The following is a 20,381-nucleotide window of genomic DNA, read 5'->3' on the forward strand; positions in this document are numbered from 1 at the left end:
AGTTGGATTTTGATGGAGAGACAGCAGGGCTAGAGGGTTCAAGATGACCTCCTGATATAGTTGGGATTATTCTCTCCTCCCAATTTGATGTTGAAGTTGATCCCCAATGTTGGAGGTGGGGCCTAGTGGGAACTGTGTGGGTCATGGGGCAGATCCTTCATGCATTACTGCCATTCTGCAATAATGAGTGAGCTCTCACTCTATTGGTTCGCATGAGAGCTGGTTGTTCAAAAAAAGCCTGGCATGTCCTCCCCTCTCTCCCTTTCTCTCTCCATGTGACATGACAACTCCTCTTCTCTTTCCACCATGATTGGAAGCTCCCTGAGTCCTCACCAGAAGCAGATGCTGGCACTATGCTTCCTGTACAGCCTGTAGAACCATGAGCCAAATAAACCTGTTTTCTTTATAAATTGCCCAGCCTCTGGTATTCCTTTAAATGAACTAGTACACCTCCCTCAAATACCTGGCAGTGGGGTGGGCTGTGGGCTGGGCTGTCTTGGTCACATCCAGAAGGCTGGACTGGCAACTCAAGGTTATCATCATCTCCTGCAGTCTCCCATTCAAATAAATCGCAAGGCTAAGAGTCAAGGGAGAGAAATAAACCTCCCTTCTGCATAAGGGAAGCAGCAAATTCACATTGCAAAAGGGATTGCATACTGGATGAAGGAATTTGTGGGCATATTTTACAATCTCCAACACAACACACACACACATACACACACACACACACACACACTAATATAAGGGCACTTTGGGAGGCCGAGGTGGGCGGATCACCTGAAGCCAGGAGTTCAAGACTAGCCTGGCCAACATGGCAAAACCCCATCTCTACTACAAATAAAAAATTAGCCAGACATGGTGGCATATGCCTGTAGTCCCAACTACTCTAGAGGCTGACAGGAAAATAACTTGAACCTGGGAGGCAGAGGTTGCAGTGAACCAAGATCATACCACTGCACTCCAGCCTGGGCAACAGAGCAAGACTCTGTCTCAAAAAAAAAAAAAGAAGAAGAATATATGGTATTATACCATTTTTTGTATAACTGAAAATAAGATTAGGAATGATTTGGGGGTTTTCTTTTTACTTGTCTCTATTTTTCATAATGAAAAGTATTACTTCATTCTAATATTTAAGCATGTTATCATGTCAGGATTTACTCACTTGAAAGTGACCAAAAAAATTCAAACCAGCTTAAACAGAAAGGATATTCATGGGCTCAGACAGAGGTAGAGCTAGGGGTTCAATCAATGTCACTGGGACTCTCTTTTCCTTCTCTTTGTCTTTGAGCTCTGCTTTCCTGCTGATGGCTGGCCTCTTCTCCCACTGGAAAAGGACTTCCTCCATATAGCTGGAGAAAGAATTGGTATTCCAATTATAGACAAAGATTCTTCAGTTATGTGCTCAGCTGTTGCCAGGGACATGAGATGATCTGATTGGCCAAGGCCAGGTCACATCCTCATCCCTGTAGCTAGGGACATACTGGTAGTCTGGGGTGGACAGCCTCACGAGAACCACAGGGGGACAGGGAAGAGCAGTGAGCAAATGAAGCAACATGTGTCCATTTATACATTTGCCTTCGTGTTAAAATAACAAGAACATGAAGAGTAAGACCAAACTGGGCAGCACTCATGTGGTGGGAAGGACTCCTCTCTGGGATATAATTGACTGTGTGTAGCTAGCTGTTAAAAATCTAATATAGTCATAAGCAGAACCTATAAGACTGTACTTCTAGATCAGAGGAGGTAAGCCTCCCTCCAGAGAATCCCCGGTTCATACAGCACTGAAGGACGGTCACAGTGGACGAGGGTGTCAATTCGTTCTGCAGATGAGATGAGGACCAATGAGCAGAGATAAAAGAACTATGGCAAATGTTACTGGCTTGGGACTGGTTTCTTAAGCAAGAGGGAACTTTTAGGAATGGCCTAAGGCAGCGGTCCCCAACCTTTTCGGCACCAAAGATCAGTTTCGTGGAAGACAATTTTTCCATGGATGGGGGGTGGTGTTGGGGGTGGTTTCGGGATGAAACTGTTCCACCTCAGATCATCAAGCGTTAGGGAGATTCTCATAAGGAGCGCACAACTTAGATCCCTCACATGCACAGCTGACAACAGGGTTTGTGCTCCTATGAGAATCCACTGCTGCTGCTGATCTGACAGGAGGAGCTCAGGCAGTAATGCCCGCCTGCCCTCACCTTCTGCAATGGGGCCCAGAACCTAACAGGGCACGGACGGTACTAGGACCCCTGACCTAAGAGGCTCACAGGAAAAATAGAAAATGAGGAGACACCGAGGGGACTCCAGAAACCAGGCTACAGGATCCAAGCATAGTCAGGAGAGGGAGGATCTGTCCCCTCAATTTCAGCAGACGAAGTCCTCGCTGGGATGCAGTGCTGGGTGAGGAGGGGCATCTCCCACTGATGGGGATTGGGGAGCCAACAGAAAGGAAGATCCGGCTGGGGACGTTGGCTCACGCCTGTAATCCCAGCAATTTGGGAGGCTGACGCGGATGGATCACTTAAGGTCGGGAGTTCGAGACCATCCTGGCCAACATGGTGAAACCCCGTCTCTTCTAAAAATACCAAAATTATCTGGCATGGTGGGAGGCGCCTGTAGTCCCAGCTACTCGGGAGGCTGAGGTAGAAGAACCGCTTGAACCTGGGAGGGGGAGGTTGCAGTGAGCCAAGATCATGCCACTATGCTCCAGCCTGGGTGAGAAAGCAAGACTCCATCTCCAAAAAAAAAAAAAAAAAGGAAAGGAAAGTCTGGAGCTGGACTCCTGAAAGATAACAGAAAAAGAATAGATATTTGCCACACAGGCATACAGATTCCACATGAGAAAAACCTGCTGGCGACCAAGTCTGGCCAGGAGCAGAACAGGCAGCCTCACAGGGACATGAAGGCTGTCCACCTCCAGGGGGTGTGGTGGAACTTCCCAGAGCCCTTCCACCCTAAGCCTCTGGCACTATCACTTCCTCAGCTTACCAGCCCATCCTGCCTCAATAAACTCTTCCTTCTGAGCCAGGGGAGGCCGTCCTCCAAGTGCTTCCTCGACTTCCCTCTCCCTCGCTTCTGAGAAGAAGCTGATCTTTCCATGTGGCATGCTCTGTACCCACCCCTCCTGGCTCCTCCCACACAGCGCTCCCTCCACTGCCCTCTTCTTCCCATTTGTCTCTGGATAGTGCCACTCTCTTTCTCTCCCCTGCTCCCCACTGCTCCTTCCAAATACAAACATACTCAGGAGACATCCCCTATCCACTCAATACTTTTTATGAATTCCCCTCCCAGTGTAGAAGCTAGAAAAAACAGATGTTTTTCCCAGCCTCCCTTGCAAATAGGGAGCAGTCGTGAGACCTACCTGTGCTCTCCAGGCACCCTATCCCCAGACTTCCATTCAGGAACTATGGTGCATAGAAATCAGGGCCAGGAGGATCTCTCTTTGACTGAAATGCCCATCTAAAGACCAAATTCTTGGAGCAGCAGTGGCCACAGTGCTGAGAAAAATGTCAGCATCTCGAGCTCATGGTGTCAGGGGTGGGATACTGCAGTTTCCAGTACCCAGCAGAGCAGCAGCCTCTGTTGTTCTTCCTTCCAGAGCACCAAACCTGGTGTTTCGGCCTTTCCAGAGAATCTCTAGGTATGTGTTTTCTCCTAAAATTAACAAGAGTTGATTTTTTTCTTTTTCTATTTTTTTTTTTTCTAAATGGGGCCTCATTCTGTCACTGACTGGAGTGCAGTGGTGCAATCACCTTCTCTGGGGACACTTGATTCTCCCACCTCAGCCTTCTGACTGGCTGGGACTACAAGCAAGCATCACCACGCCCAACCAATTTTTTTTTTGTATTTTTTTGTAGAGACAGGATTTTGGCATGTTGAAGGCTGGTCTTGAACTCCTGGGCTCAAGCAATCCTCCCAACATGCCAGGATTGCAGGCATCTCCTCCCGCTGTGCCCAGCCAGAGCCGGTTTCTGTAATGTGCATTTAAGCATTTTGTTTAATACATTGGACTGGCTTGCCTCCTTCCTCTTGACTTGGCTTCATGTCCCTTAGTAGTTTCCTATGCCTTCTCCTCTTTTTTTTTTTTTTTTTTGTGATGGAGTCTCACTCTCCCAGGCTGGAGTGCAGTGGTGCAATCTCCACTCACTGAAAACTCTGCCTCCTGGCTCAAGTGATTCCCTTGCCTCAGCCTCCCTCAGCTGGGATTACAGGCATGCACCACGATGTCTGGCTAATTTTTGTATTTTTAGTAGAGGTAGGGTTTCACTATATTGGCCAGGGTGGTCTCGAACTCCTGACTTCAAGTGATCCACCACTTGGCCTCCCAAAGTGCTGGAATTACAGGTGTGAGCCACCACGCCCAGCCTCTCCTCCTTTTTAAACTAAGGAGTCCCCATCCTTTCCTCATCTCTCTTAACATATCATCTCTGTGCAGGTGAGCACATGACAGTTGTTATGAATATCTCAGTGTCTGGCCTCTCTGGAGGTCCAGACCACCCTTTCAACTTATTAACCGTTGTATCTTGTGCACAGCTTGCCAACACCTCCACTAAGTGTTCATGTCTACCTTTTTCTTGTCTCCCCCTCCCCATCCTCCAACAATCCCTTTTCCTATATTCCTGATTTCTATCGATGGCGCTTTCATTCTCCCAGTCACAGAATCAGAATGTCGGAACCATCTCTGAGACTGGGTGCCTGACATGCAATCACTTGCAAGGGCGAGTCTCGTCTATCAGACCGTGGCTCACTTGTCTATCCCCTCCCTTATCACCTTGGCGGGGGGCTGACCAGCCAGTGTCCCAAGTGGGACATAGTCATAAACATCAAGCCCCTTCATTGCCCTGCAGAGAGGAAAGGCCAGATCCAAACTAAGGGTCTGCAGGCAGGGCCGGCCTAACCGAGCGGCCGCACTCACAGGGCCTCCAATCCACGGCCAATGGGAGCCACAACTCTGGTTTAGGAGGGAACTGTCAGAGCTCCCAGCTCCCAGGCGGTTCTAGACTGCTAAATGGAAGCAAAGAAAAAAATAACTTAAAAAAAAAAAGCCTACAACTAGTACTGTTTAACTCTCCTATTTCCCTTTTTGTCTACATGAAAACAGCCAAGAACTACCATGTAGAAAAATATATACGTGTAGGTACTGTTACATGGACAAGATTTAGCCTAAGCATTTGTTCTACTGGATTACTCCTGGTAATCACAATCTGATTTCTCAAGGCCATATTAGCCACAGGAAAAATTAAGGATATGTGTTGAAAACAGCAAACCATTTAGCCTGAGTTCCTTTCAAGAAGCCTGGGGAAATACTCCCAACCAGGTAGCCTGGACCCCGTTAATAGGAAGAGGATTGCAGGGCAAAGGCACCATCCACATATGCCACCTCCACGCAGAAGTCACGGCTACCAAGACTCCCACATGTATCATGGGCTTCTGGAATTCCACAAGAAAACTACCTTGAGACTCTCACTCACTGAGAAGAGGCAAAGGGAAGTTCTGGGCCAGTACCCGCCAGCCACAGACCCTAACTACAAGTTGAGCTCCTGGGAAGCTACTGAAGACCCCCATGTCTCTTCTCTGCCCTTCTTTCACCATGCTGCCTTTTGCCTACAAGTGACTTCTCCGAGCAACCAATGGAGTCTCTTCCTCTCCCTCTCCACTGCCCTCTCTCCCCTTCTCATCCTCTCTTAATTCCCCCTTCCCTCCCTCCATCGCCTTTTCCCTCTCTTCCTTTTTCTCTCTGCATCCCTCTCTCCTTCTCTCTTTTCCTCCCTTTCCCCTCCTTTTCTCTTTCTCTCTCTCCCTCCTTCCCCTCATTTATCATTCCCTCTCCCTCCCTTCCTCTTTTCCTTCCTTCCTCTCTCTTCTTCCCTTCTCCCCCTCTCTTTCTCTCTCCCTCTCTCTCCCTCCTCCCACCCCTCTCTATCCATCCATCCTTTGCCCCCTCTTTCTCTCCCCCACCTTTCCCTGACTTGTAAGTCTCACATCACAGTGCCTCTGCCTCCTTCCAGAACAATCTCCCTTCTCTGATGTTCCCACTCTTGGACCTATCTAACAAAAAAGCAAAAATCTCCCCCAATTACCTTGACTACCAGATAATAAGCCATCAAATCCAGAAGAACAGTGTGATTGCCATGGCGATTTTCAGAACAAATAATTCTATGTGCAGTCTCATTGGAAGCGCCTGCTTTGAAAGAGTGCCCAGACAACAATTCTGGCTGCTTTGCTCTATGGGCGCAGAATGCTGAGTCCAGAGTTGCCTGTTGGTTTGCATTTCTGAGAAAATTCTTGGTCCTGTCTACATGGACTCTATCAGTCTATCACATGCAGATCAGGATGCCAATCTTTTCATGAGGTTTCAGACTTTTCATGGGCAGATGGACATTCTACCATCCGCTTACTTAAGCAGCATAGAATAGCTGCACTCCAGCCTTTTTTTTTTTTCCTACTAGAGATTATAGCCTTCAACTCTTAAGCTGGGGAACAAGAAAATGGTTTTTATGGAAGATTGCCTAATGCATGTACTTGCCTCTTGGCTTTAAGGATTCTTGATTCTAAATTTTCCCTTGCATTCTAGCCAGATCATTAGAAAGCAAGGTACTTTAAGAATATTTCTCTGACCCCTCATGGAATTGCTTTTTCTGGGCCAGGCTTGGTGGTTCACACCTGTAATCCCAGAACTTTGGGAGGCCGAGTCGGGTGACTCACCTGAGGTCAGGTTAGGGGTTGAAGATCAGCCTCACCAACATGGTAAAACCCCGTCTTTACTAAAAAAAAAAAATACAAAAAAAAAAAAAAAGATTAGTCAGGTGTGATGGTGCACACCTGTAATCCCAGCTACTCAGGAGGCTGAGGCAGGAGAATCACTTGAACCTGGGAGCCAGAGGTTGCAGTGAGCCGAGATGGCGCCACTGCACTGCAGCCTGGGTGACAGAATGAGACTCTGTCTCAAAAATAAATAAATAAATAAAATTTTAAAAATAATTGCTTTTTCTGAATTGCATTTGGTGTTAAGGTATTGACTTCACTGGCGTACTCTACAAGAAACAACCAGACTAAATCCCCTTCTACATCCGTGCAAGACAAATTGTGTGACTCGGCCTGCCATTATCCCTTTGGTGAAACGCACAGGAGAAATTCTTCACAGTTCTCTATTGACAAATGCACTTGTTTTTTACCTTTGGACACTGCAGGGTTTGTATTGTGTTTGTTGGCCTGTTTGTTTGAATTGGGTTTTGAGGTTTTTTGTTCGTTCGTTTGAATTTGGTTTTTGTCTTTTTTTGTTTTTTGTTTATTTTTGTTCATCTGCTTGTTCGCTTTGACTGCTGGAATGTAGACAGCCAAACTTACGGCCCGCTTTTGTGCACTCACCTATCGCAATTTGTTCTATTTTCTACACTTACTTCATTCTTGCTTTAGTGTCCTCTCTTGCTGATTTTATTCGTTTGTATTATGTGCACTTCGGGAAGCTTACTTAAATTCTTTTTCAAATGTTTGAAAATTGCTATCAATTCTCCAGAATGAATGTAAAAACTATGCATTTAAAAAAATTCAATGAGGCTGGTAGGAGGATGTCATATAAAACTATACAGATGGCACATAGGAAGGTGACACAGCTCGGTACTTGTCCACTCCAGATCTCGTGTTGAAATTGACCCCCGCTGTTGGAGGTGGGACCTGGTGGGAGGTGTTTGGGTCATGAGGGTGGATCCCTCATGCATGGCTTGGTGCCCTCCCAGCAGTGATGAGTGAGTTGTCACTCTATTAGCTCATGTGGAAGCTGGCTGTTTTAAAGAGCTTGGCAACTCTCTTGCTCCCTCTCTTGCCATGTGGCATGCCTGTTGCCTTTTTCCCTTCTGCTACGGCTGTGAGCTTCCTGAGGCTCCCCAGAAGCAGACGCCAGCACTGTGCTTCATGTACAGCTTACAGAACCGTGAGCCACAAAAACCTGTTTCAAAATAATAATAATAATAAGTTACCCAATTTCTGGGGTTCCTTTATATCAACGCATAACGGGCTAGTTCACAGAAGGCAAGATATATTAAATTTCTTAATTGGAGGCCAAGCCTGGGCTCACGCCTGTAATCTCAGCACTTTAGGAGGCTGAGGCAGATGGATCACGAGCTCAGGAGTTTGAGACCAGCCTGGATGATATGGTGACACCCCGTCTCTACTAAAAATACAAAAATTAGCCAGGCATGGTGGCGTGAGTTTCTAGTCCCAGCTACTCTGGAGACTGAGGCAAAAGAATCGCTTGAACCCGGGAGGTGAGATTGCAGTGAGCCGAGACTGCACCATTGCACTCCAACCTGGGCGACAGAGCGAGACGTCATCTCCAAAAAAAAAAAAAAATCTTAATTGGAATTAATATCTAAATGTGTTTAGATTCATTTTGAATTGAGGAAGAATATAAAGGAAACCTAAGAATGGATACAAATTAAAATAAGAGCTTTTGTTTCCATTCTCTTTGTGGTCACTGCTATTAAGTTCTCAAGTGAAGGTAGAGCAAAGAATGCGAACGCAGACCTGTCACATCCACAGTTTCCCCCACGCACTTCTGTGAGGTGTCAACCAGCACTGAAGGTCACAGTTGTGCAGTCCGAGGGACGTAATCAGCACCCTTTCCCAATGTGGTATGTGAAATACTCAGCTTTGAAATGTTGTAATTGGACCAAAGAAGTGATTTCAGGAAACTTTTCACAGTGGGCATTTTTGTGTGGAATGAAGACAGGTGACCCCACTGTCCATGGCCTTGACACAGCTGCTGTGTTCCAGTGGGGATTCAATTCCATGCACATTAGTGACAGCTTGCTGTATGCCTGCCCAGCTATGCTGAGGTCAAGAAATGTAAAAGACACGGGTCTCAACCTTCAGGCTTTATTTATTTATTTATTTATTTATTTATTTATTTTTGAGACAGAGTCTTGCTCTGTCACCCAGGCTGGAATGCAATGGTGCAATCTTGGCTCACTGCAACCTCTGACCCCCGGGTTCAAGCGATTCTCCTGCCTCAGCCTCCCAAGTAGCTGGGATTACAGGTGTGTGCCACCATGCTGGGCTAATTTTTGTATTTTTAGTAGAGATAGGGTTTTGCCATGTTGGCCAGGCTGGTCTCTAACTCCAGACCTCAGGTGATCAGCCTGCCTCAGTCTCCCAAAGTCCTGGGATTACAGGCCTGAGCCACAGCACCGGACCCTTTTAGACTCATTTAAAGCTCAGTGGTTCCCAACTTTTGGGGGTCATATACTCCCTTGAGAATATGATCAAACTTATGGACTTGCCCAGAAAAAGTAAATGTACACACAAAACATTTGTCTGCCTATAACTCTCCCCCATGCTGGCTTATGGGTCCCAGGAAAAGAACCTTGGTCCTCTATTCCACAGACAAACAATACAGATGATGAAACTGAGGAACAGACCTAATAAAGAACTCGACTAAGATTACACAGCTCGTAAGTGGCAGTGGTGGAACTGGAGCTCAGGGATGACTGACTGGAGTTACAGTCATGTGAAGTTGGCCAAGGGGTAATTGGCCAGGTGCTCTGAGGCAGAAACTAGAGAAGATGGAGACTGTGCAGGCTGCCTCAAGGCAGAGCCAGACTGCCTGAGTTTGAATTGTGGTTTTTGTCACTAACTACGTGACTTTGGTCAAGTAACTTCTCTATGCTTCAGTGACCCTGGTCATGGAATGGAGATTGTAACAGTTCTTGTGAGGACTGGATAAAATTGCAGTTAATGAAACAGTGAGAACTGTGTCTGCATTGGATAAGCAATCAGTGAGCGGTAGCTCTTTTTATTGTTAAGCAGGATGACCCCAGTGCTTTGGGGATGGAGCCACATAAGGAGGAAGAATGACAAAGAATAGATGTATCCAGAGACACAAGCAGAGGACTGGCTTTGGGTCTTCGAACTGCAGGTGAACAGTAGTCACTAGTACTAGGTAATTTAGGACAGTGAGGAACGAAGGAAACTTGGACTCGGCAATGGAATAGTTTCAAAAATGAGGTTTTGCCAGGCATGGTGGCTCACGCCTGTAATCCCAGTATTTTGGGAGGCCAAGGTGGGAGGATCACTTGAGGCCAGGAGTTCAAGACCAGCCTGGGCAACATAACAAGACCTTGTCTCTTAAAAAACAAAAAAAAATATTACCCAGGCATGGTAGAGCATGCCTGTAGTCCCAGCTACTCAGGAGGTTGAGGTGGGAGAATTGCTTGACCCCAGGATGTCGAGGCTGCAGTGAGCTTTGATCACACCACCGCACTCTAACCTGAGTGACGGAGTAAAACCCATCTGTTTAAAAAATGAAGTTTTGGCTGGGCGTAGTGGCACATGCCTGTAATCCCAGCACTTTGGGAGGCCAAGGGAGGTGGGTCACCTAATGTCAGGAGTTCAAGACCAGCCTGACCAACATAGTGAAACACCATCTCTACCAAAAAATACAAAAATTAGTGGGATGTGGCAGCACATGCCTGTAGTCTCAGCTTCTCAGGAGGCTGAGACACAAGACTGGCTTGAACCTGCGAGGCAGAGGTTGCAGTGAGCCAAGATCATGCCACTGCACTCCAGCCTGGGTGTCAGAATGAGACCTTGTCTCCAAATAAAATAAATGAAAATAAAAAATAAATGAGGTCTTGATAAAGTAAGAGGATAAAAGCCAAATCTTGGAAGCTAAGGAATGTGTGAATAGTGAGGAAATGAATGTAGCTGGTATAAGTCACTCATTTAAAAAGTCTAATACAGAACTGGGCTTGTTATCATGCTAATCCCGTCACTGATAGATTAAAATAAATCAGGCCAGGCATGGTGGCTCCTGCCATAAAATAAGTCCCATAGACTGGGTGGCTTAAACAACAGAAATTTATTTCTCACAGTTCTGGCTGTGAAGGCCAAGAGCAAAGTGCCAGCCTCGTTGGTTTCTGGCGAAGGGTTTTCTTCCTGGCTTGTAGACGGCCCCTAACTTCCTGTGTCCTCACATGGCTGAGAGAGTTCTGGGATCTCTTCCACTTCTTATGAGGGCATCAGCCCTATCAGGTCAGGGCCTAAGTCTCATTCAACCTTTAACACCTCCTGACAGGCCCCATCTCCAAATATAGTCACATTGGAGGTCAGGGTTTCAACCTAAGAATTCTGGATTAGCGCTTCAACATATGCAATTCAGTTGATTGCGCATGCTTTGACAGTTTTGGATATCTCATTGAGATGTCCAAGTGGACTCAACTTCCGGAAACAATTAAGCTTAAGTGACCAAAAAAAGGGCACTTCTTGGCCGGGTAAGCTCAGGAGCACCTTTTCTTGGCTCCTGAAGTGAATCTCAAATGCCAATAGAATTTGTCTTCCTTGACTGTCCGTCTCTGTGCATCTCACCGCTCCCCATCCCCGCGGCCACCCCATCCCCGCGGCCACCCCATCCCGTTACTTTTGTTTCTGTCCCTGGTCCTTAAACAAGTTTGTTTCCAGTTCTGATTTGTACATGGCCAATAATGTATTCCCCAGTGGTGGCAGCAATGGTTAGGAATGTGGTTTTATGGTCCAGCCATTCTGTGATAGAGCAGGACGATGTAAATCTATTCTCTGCCATGTGAGATACAACAAAGAATTGGGTAAATAACCCTGTTCATTCGTCTGTCTGTCTATGAGTTCAAGTGAATTAAGAAAACATTTCATGCACACTGGAAAGGAAAATGATTCTCTGTGATATGGGCTGGCTCTGCTCTAAGCTACAAATTCTAGAAGTTAGATCTACAACAAAGAAGGACTGTCTCAGAAGTGTTGGTGGAAAGGAATGCACCAGATACTTCTAACTACTGATATCTCAAGAAATGGATTTAGGATTTTAGACTTGTAAGCTGCTGCTGCCTAGACAACTCTCAGTATTCGGGACTGAGTGGGGATTTCCAAAACTCTTATTAGTGGTTCTCAACTGGTGGTGATTTTGTGCCCTGGCAGCATTTGGCAATGTCCAGAGACATTTTTGGTTGTCACAGCAGGGGAGGGGATTGCTACTGACTTTGAGTGGGAAGAGAGCAGGGATGCTACTGCATACCCTGTAAGGCACAGGACGCTGCCCACAACAAAGCATTGTCTTGTCTAAAATAGCAATAGTGCTATTGAGAAACCTTGTTCTAGAGATATGTCCCTTTGTTTGGCTCTTGCTTAGGAAATTTTAAATTCTGTAAGAATTGGTTTAACTTGTAAAATGCAAATGATCTTTTGCTGCTGTAGTAAAATATACATAACATAAAATTTCCCATTTTAAGAAAGAAAAGAATTACCATTTTAACCATTTGTAAGTGTACAATTCAGTAACACTAAGCACATTTATATTGTTGTGCAAATATCACCAATGTCCACCTCCAGAATTTTTCATCATCTCAAACTAAAACTGTACCTTTTAAACAATCTTTCTCCCTTCTCCTCTGCCCCAAGCTCCTAGTAATCACTATTCCATTTTCTGCCTCTATGTATTTGCCTACTCTAGGCACCTCACGTAAGTGAAATCATCCAGTATTTGTCCTTTGTGTCTGACTTATGTCACTTAGAATAATGTCTTCTAAGGTTCATCCGGGTTGTAGCATGTGTCAGAATTTTCCTCTTTTTAAGGCTGAATAATATTGCATTGTATGGATAGACCACACTTTGCTTACCTATTCATCTGTCAACAGACACTTCGGTTGCCTCCGTATTTTAGCTATCGTGAATAATGCTGCAATGAACATAGATGTACAAATATATCTTCCAGACCTTGCTTTCAATTCTTTGGTATATGCCCAGCAGTGGAATCACTGTATCATATGGTAATTCTATTTTTAATTTTTTTTTGAGGAACTGCCATACTATTTTTGACAGAAACTCATGTCCAGGCTGGAGTGCAGTGATGCAATCTCGGCTCACTGCAACTTTCCGCTCCTGGGCTCAGGTGATCCTCCCACCTCAGCCTCCCGGGTAGCTGAGACCACAGACACACGCCACCACACCCGCCTAATTTTTGTATTTTTTGTAGAGATGGGGTTTCTCCATATTGCTCAAACTGGTCTTGACATCCTGAGTTTAAGCAATCTGCCCACCTCAGCCTCCCAAATTGCTGGAATTACGTGTGTGAGCCACCACACCCAGCCATTATTTTTATCTCCACCAGCAATGCACGAGGATTCCAATTTATCCAGATCCTTGTCCACACTGGTTAGTTTGTGTTTGTTTTTTTAATAGTAGCCAACCTAATGTGTGTAAGGTGGTATCTCTTTGTGGTTTTGATTTACATTTTCCTAATGTTAGTGATGTTGAGCATGTGCCTTCAGTGTTATATCCAAGAAATCACTGTCAAACCCAATGTTATGTACCTTTTGCCCTATAAGAGATTTAAAGGTTTAGGTCTTACATTTAGGTCTTTGACCCATTTTGAGTTAATTTTTGTTTATGCTGTTAGGTAAGGGTTCAGTTTCATTTGTTTATGTGTGAATATCCCATTTTCCTAGCACTATTTGTTGAAAAGGCTTTACTTTTCCCATTGAATGGTCTTGGCACCCTTGTCAAAAATCATTTGACCATATATGCAAAAGCTGATTACTGGGCTCTCTATTCCATTGGTCTATATGTCTGTCTTTTTGCCCATATCATACTGTTTTGACTACTGTAACTTTGTAATATGTTTTGAAATCAGGAAGCGTGAGTCTTCCAACATTGTTCTGTTCCAGATTGTTTTTGCTATTCAAGGTCCCTTAAAATTCCATATACAAAAATCAATTCAAGATAGACAGTTTGGATGTCTAGGTCTCTAGTGAGGCCGGGGAAGCTTTCTTGGATTATTCACCCAAATATGCTTTCCAAGCTTTTAGAATTCTCTTCTTCCTCAGAAACATCGATTGTTCTTAGGTTTGGTCATTTAACACAATCCAAGACTTCTTGGAGCTTTGTTCATATTTTCTTTTTATTTTCTTTTTGTCTTTGTTGGATTGGGTTAATTCAAAGAGCTTGTCTTCAAGCTCTGATTTTTTTTTCTTCTACTCTTCAATTCTATTGCTGAGACTTTCCAGAGCATTTTGCATTTCTAAATGTGTGTACAACGTTTCCTGAATTTTTATTCTTTTTTCTTTATCTATTTCATTGAATATTTCTCCCTTCACTTCTTGCATCATAGTTTGGATTTCCTTGCATTGAGCTTTGCTTTTCTCTGGTCCCTCCCTGATTAACTTAATAACTAACCTCCTAAATTCTTTTTCAGGTAAATCAGGGATTTCTTCTTGGTTTGGATCCATTACTGGTCAGCTAGTGTGATTTTGGGGGGCTATGGAAGAGCCTTGTTTTCTAGGGTTGGTTTTCTGGCTCCTTCTTCTTCGGATAGGCTCTGTCAGGGGGAGGGTTAGGGCTGAAGGCTGTTGTTCAGAGTCTTCTGTCCCTGTTCCCTTAATGTAGTACTCGCCTCCTTTTCCTATGGATGTGGCTTCCTGTGAGCCGAACTGAAGTGATTGTTGTCTCTCTTCTCAGTCTAGCCACCCAGTGCATCTACCCCCTTCCACCGCCACCCCCCGGCTCCGGGCTGGTACTGGGGGGTGTCTGCACAGTCTTTATGATGTGAACCGTCTATGGGTCTCTCAGCCGTGGATATCAGCACCTATTCCCGTGGAGGTGGTGGGGGCAGCAGTTGCAATAGGCCTGTTATTTTTCTTTTCTTTTTATTTGTCCCTGCTGTTATTGTTATTTTTCCTTCTGCTCATTACTTGTGGGTTAAGTTTTTTCTTCTTTTTCTTACTCCTTAAGACATAGACTTTAGGATGTGAGATCTTTGTTTTTAAATGTAAATGTTTAAAATGTTTGTAGCTATAAATTCCCTTCATAGCACTGTCTTGCTGTGTTTCATGTTTTGGGTTGTTTTGTTTTCATTTTCATTTGTTTCAAGATATTTTCTAATATTCTATGTGAATTGTTATGTGACTTATTTCTTATTTAAGGCATATTGTCTAATTTTCACATATTCGTGTATTTCCCATTTTTGCGCTTGTCATTGATTTTTGGCTCTATTCCATTGTGATCAGAAGCATTATTTTGTATGTAGCTTAATTTACTAGGTACAAAGTAATTTTTCCAGCATCACTCACAAATGACTTTTACGTATTCTAATCAATGTAATACTTTAATACAGATATCTCTTCTCGGCCTCTTGGCTAAGATCAAGTGTACTTTAATATAGATGTAATTAATATTGTCCTGTAGAGATACAAATGATTTGTCTAATAGAGAAGATAACTCCAAAGATTATTATTGCTGTATAGAACCTTAACCAATTTGGGTTATGTTTTGTTTTGTTTTGTGTTTGAGGCAGAGTTTCACTCTGTTGCCCAGGCTGGAGTTCAGTGGCATGATCTTAGCTCACTGCAACCTCCGCCTCCCAGGTTCAAGTGATTCTCCTGCCTCAGTCTCCAAGTAGCTGGGATTACAGGTGCCCACCACCATGCCCAGCTAAGTTTTGTATTTTTAGTAGAGACAGGGTTTCACCATGTTGTTCAGGCTAATACTGAACTCCTGACCTCAGGTGATTCATCCACTTTGGCCTCCCAAAAGTGCTTGGATTACAGGTGTAAGCCACCTCACCCAGCCTTAACCAATTTGTTTTTAATTTTGCAATCTTATTCCAGAATGCTTTCTATTAGTGGCTATAAATACTTCTATATCTCCTATAATCCTTTAAGCAGATTTCTCAACTTGCTGGTTTCCTCAACCATGAGTTAAATGAATCTTAGACATGTGTTATTTATTCTAATATATAAATAAGTGTAACGGAAAACAGGGACATCATTGGGGCAAATGAAAATATTTTTCAAAGTCAGGAGTAACTTGTTCATATTTGATGAATGGAAAGAATTTGAAGAGAAAAGAGGGTTAAAATTGTGGTAAATGGGACCTTATGCACAGGCAGAGGGCTTACTTTCAGAGTCGGACAGACAGCTATCCTCTGGGCCTGGAGAGAAGGAGAAAGTGGGTCTGCAAGAGCGAATGGAGTGACAGAGACACATCAACCTCAGATCTTTAGAATGCTGACATTATTCCATATTTCACCATGCTTTATTTTCAGAACCCAGAATTGGCAATCATGACAAAAATAACCGCACTGGTTAGAAGACAATCACTAGCATTGTGTGGTCAAGGCCAACCCTTTCATAACTGCATCCAGCCTGTGGGGCTGGTGCATATGAGCATCACACCCTGCAGCCTTTTGATAATAGAGAAGACGCAGCTAAGACACTGCAGGGTAAATCACGCTAACAATTAGCACAGGATTTTCCAAGCACAACAGATGTTCAAAATGGGTTTGCTATTGATGATGCAGTTGACTCTGTTTTGTCTCACATAGAAAAGAAAATGTCAAACATGGCCTTAACAAGCTTATCTGAAAGAAAACTTTGCCCTGAGACCCTGGGGAGTAATCTGTAAACACTTAGAAGGTCCTGCTTGATGAATGTCCTTGTTTATGGAGTGGGAGTGGTCTTGGACCTCACCAGAATGTCTAACAATGTGATTGTGGTGGGGGCTTTCCATCATGGAGTATCAACTTTACCTCTGGAAAGGCTGAAGACTGAGATCAGCCACTTGGGCCATTGACTACAGAGCCCCAGTAAGGACTCTGGACCCCAAGGCTTTGGTGAGCATTTCTGGTTGGCCATACTCCATGTCACACACACATCGTTGCTGGGAGAAGTTAAGACTGTGCATGATTCCAGGGAGAGAACAGAAGGAAGGTTCGTGTTTGGATGCCTCCTGGACTCTGCCTTATGCACCTCTTCACCTGACTGACTTTATTTTTTTTTTAATTTTTTAATTTTAATTTTTTATTTTTATTGAGACGGGTTCTCACTCTGTTGCCCAGACTGGAGTGCAGTGGCACAATATTGGCTCACCTCCATCACCTGGGTTCAAGTGATTCTCATGCCTCAGCCTCCTGAGTAGCTGAGATTACAGGTGCCTGCCACCATGCTTGGCTATTTTTTTTTTTTTTTTTTTTTTTTTTTTGGTATTTTTAGTAGAGTTGGGGTTTCACCATGTTGGCCAGGCTGGTCTCAAACTTGTGACCTCTGGTGATCTCCCCGCCTCCCAAAGTGCTGGGATTACAGGCGTGAGCCACCTTGGCTGACTTAATCTGTATCCTTTCACTGTAGTAAACTATAACCAGCCACGTGCATGGCTTACACCTCTAATCCTAACACTTTGGGGAGGCCAAGACGGAAGGGTCACTTGAGTCCAGGAATTTGATACCAGTCTGGGCAACATAGTAAGACCTTGTCTCGGCTGAAAATTAAAATTAAATAAAAAAAAAAAAGGCCGGGCGCGGTGGCTCATGCCTGTAATCCCAGCACTTTGGGAGGCCAGGGCGGGTGGATCACAAGGTCAAGAGATCGAGACCATCCTGGTCAACATGGTGAAATCCTGTCTCTACTAAAAATACAAAAAATTAGCTGGGTACGGTGGCGCGTGCCTGTAATCCCAGCTACTCGGGAGGCTGAGGCAGGAGAATTGCTTGAACCCAGGAGGCGGAGGTTGCGGTGAGCCGAGATCGTGCCATTGCACTGCAGCCTGGGTAACAAGAGTGAAACTCCGTCTCAAAAAAAAAAAAAAAAAAAAATCCTGGTGTGGTCACATGTGCCTGTAGTCCCAGCTACTCTGGAGGCTAAGGCAGGAAGACCACGTGAGCCTGGGAGACTGAGGCCGCAATGAGCTATGACTACACCACTGCACTCCACCCTGGATGACAGAGCAAAACCCTGTCAAAAACAAACAAAACCCTGTAACCATGGGTATTTCAGCTTTCAGTGAGTTCTATGCATCCTTCCAGAAAATTATCAAAGCTTAACAGTGGTCTTGGGAAGCCTCAAATTTGCAATTGGTGTTTGAAGTGAGAGTGGTCTTGTGAGCCACGCCCCCTAACTTTATACGTCTACAGACTAAACAAAAGCACACAGTCGATGTAGGAATCAGAGGTTGAGAAAAAATCATCTGAGGCTTGTGATCATATGACAAAGTTAAGATAGAATCCCTGTTGAAGAGGTCGGATACAACAACTTCTTTTTCGTGGACCTTCTGAAATTCAGAGGCTGCTGAGATATTGGTTCCTCTATATCTCTTTAGTCTGGAAAGATGAGAATGCATTTTAAGGTCCTAGTGAAGGTGAGTTTCCCAAGGGCAAGCATTTGATCTTGTGTACCTGATTTAAGCCCCTAGGATGATTCAGCGAGAATACTGCTGTCCATGATTCATAATAAACATGTTTCAAATATACAATTTAGATCTACAGGATGTTAAAAGAGCAAGAAGACTATAGCACAAGGGGAGTTATGGATTCTAGAACCAGCGGCCAGCGCCATATGCATTCCATGCTAGGATGTTGAAACACACTATTCTATAATAGCTGTTGCTGTTGCATAACACCTCTCTCTGCAGTGGAAAACTGTAATAGCTGGAAACAGTTTCTTAGCTCTTTCCTTTCTCTAGACAAATCCTTTGTTTTCTTAAAATGGAAAGATACATACGAAACATAGTGGTCCCAGTATAGGAAGAAATAAATGACTGTAGTCACGAAGCATCTACTAGAGTTCTGGGAGGCAGATTTTCCCTTTGGGTAAAGAAGAACTTTCTTAAAAGTTAAAAGACCAGAGCTATGATTGGCTGTTCTACCAGGTAGGAAGTGAAAGATCCTTGTTGAGGATTCAAGCCTTCAGTGGGCGACTGAATTAGACCAGTGAAGTAACTCAGGAGTTAGGAGCAAGCACTCTGCAGTCACACAGAGCTGGGCAGAAACCCTCTTCCCTACCCACTCCCAGTGTCACCCCGATTAGCCATCAGCCTCTGTAAGCCTTAGTTTCCAAACCTGAAAAAATGTGGATGGTGACAATATCTACATCACAGAGGTGCTATGAGGAGCAGCTAGATAACACACACTGAGGGCCTTCACTGTGAGCAGGCGGTTAACCAGCCTCCATTGATGCTAGTTAATTTCATTTATTTTATGCCCTTTAAAAAAAAAAAGCAAATGAGTCTTTTATTAAAGAATATCTGATAGGCCAGACATAGTGGCCCACGTCTGTAATCCCAACACTTTGGGAGACCGAGGCCAGTGGATCATGAGGTCAAGAGTTAGAGACCAGCCTGGCCAACATGGTGAAACCCCGTCTCTACTAATAATACAAAAATTAGCCAAGCATGGCAGTGGGCGCCTGTAGTCCCAGCTACTCGAGTGGCTGAGGCAGGAGAATCGCTTGAACCCAAGAGGCAAAGGTTGCAGTGAGCCAAGATTGGCCACTGCACTGCAGCCTGGGAGACGGAGACTAGGCCTCAAAAAAAAGAAAAAGAAAAAGAAAATCTGATCCATAAAGCTTAAACAAGTGTGCTATAGTTTGGATGTTTGCTCCCGTCAGCTCTCATGTTGGAATGCGATCCCCAGTGTTGGAGGTGGGGTCGAATGGGATGGATCCCTCCTGAATGGCTGGGTGCTGCCCTTGAAGTAATGAGTTCTCACTCTGTTAGTTCCTGTGAAAGCTGATTGGTAGAAAGATGTGGGCACCTCCCCTCTCGCTCCTCTGTCTTCTCTTGCTCTGTGATCTCTGCGCATGCCAGCTGGCGTTTGACTTCCGCATGACTGGAAGCAGCATGAGCCCTCACCAGATGCCCAGGCTTCCGGCCAGCAGAACCATGAGCCTAATAACCCTTTTTTCTTTACAAATCTCCAGATTCAGATATTTCTTTAGAGCAACACCAATGATCTAAGACAAAGTGAGATAGAAAAAGTGTTGTTTTAGATGAAACTGAGGTGAGAAGCCTCACTCTCTAGAAAGGTAGAGAAATCTACATGAGGTTTCTACTTCTTGTTCATCTCATCTGGATAAGGACAATGCCCTGTGAGCATTTTCTACTCGGTCAGTGTATCAGACGGGTGTATTCACCATCAGCATCTACAGAGGGCAATTCCAGATTTATTTCTCACCCAGACAAACAGCAGGCTCTCCACCAGGCAGTGAGTCAGAGATCCAGGACCCCTTCTTGTCACACGGTCATCCCGCCATGGCCATCCATGATCCCAGGGAGGAGGAAGGACAGGAAGGGAGGAAGGGGACACACCAGCTCTTAACATCCTCGGCCAGGAAGTAACATGCATCATTTTTAGATCTGGTCACATGAACTCGACTGAAAAAAAGGAAAGTGCGGGAGAGCCTGTGGGTTTACTCACTGAGCGCTGTCTCTGCCAAGGGCAGCCATCTGCACCTTCCAATGCGGGATGGAACCCCACAGTTTGGAGATTCTGTCTGGATGCGCTGTTCTACCTGGAACCTCCCTGTCCTGGTGTCAGGTGGGTGGGCTCTGACTTGTCCTTAAACTCAACTCTGGAATTCAATCCTCAAGACCCTGAC

The sequence above is a fragment of the Aotus nancymaae genome, unplaced genomic scaffold (assembly GCF_030222135.1).
Source record: "Aotus nancymaae isolate 86718 unplaced genomic scaffold, 86718_ANA_hifiasm-v0.15.2.pri h1tg000032l_0, whole genome shotgun sequence".
NCBI lineage: Eukaryota > Metazoa > Chordata > Mammalia > Primates > Aotidae > Aotus > Aotus nancymaae.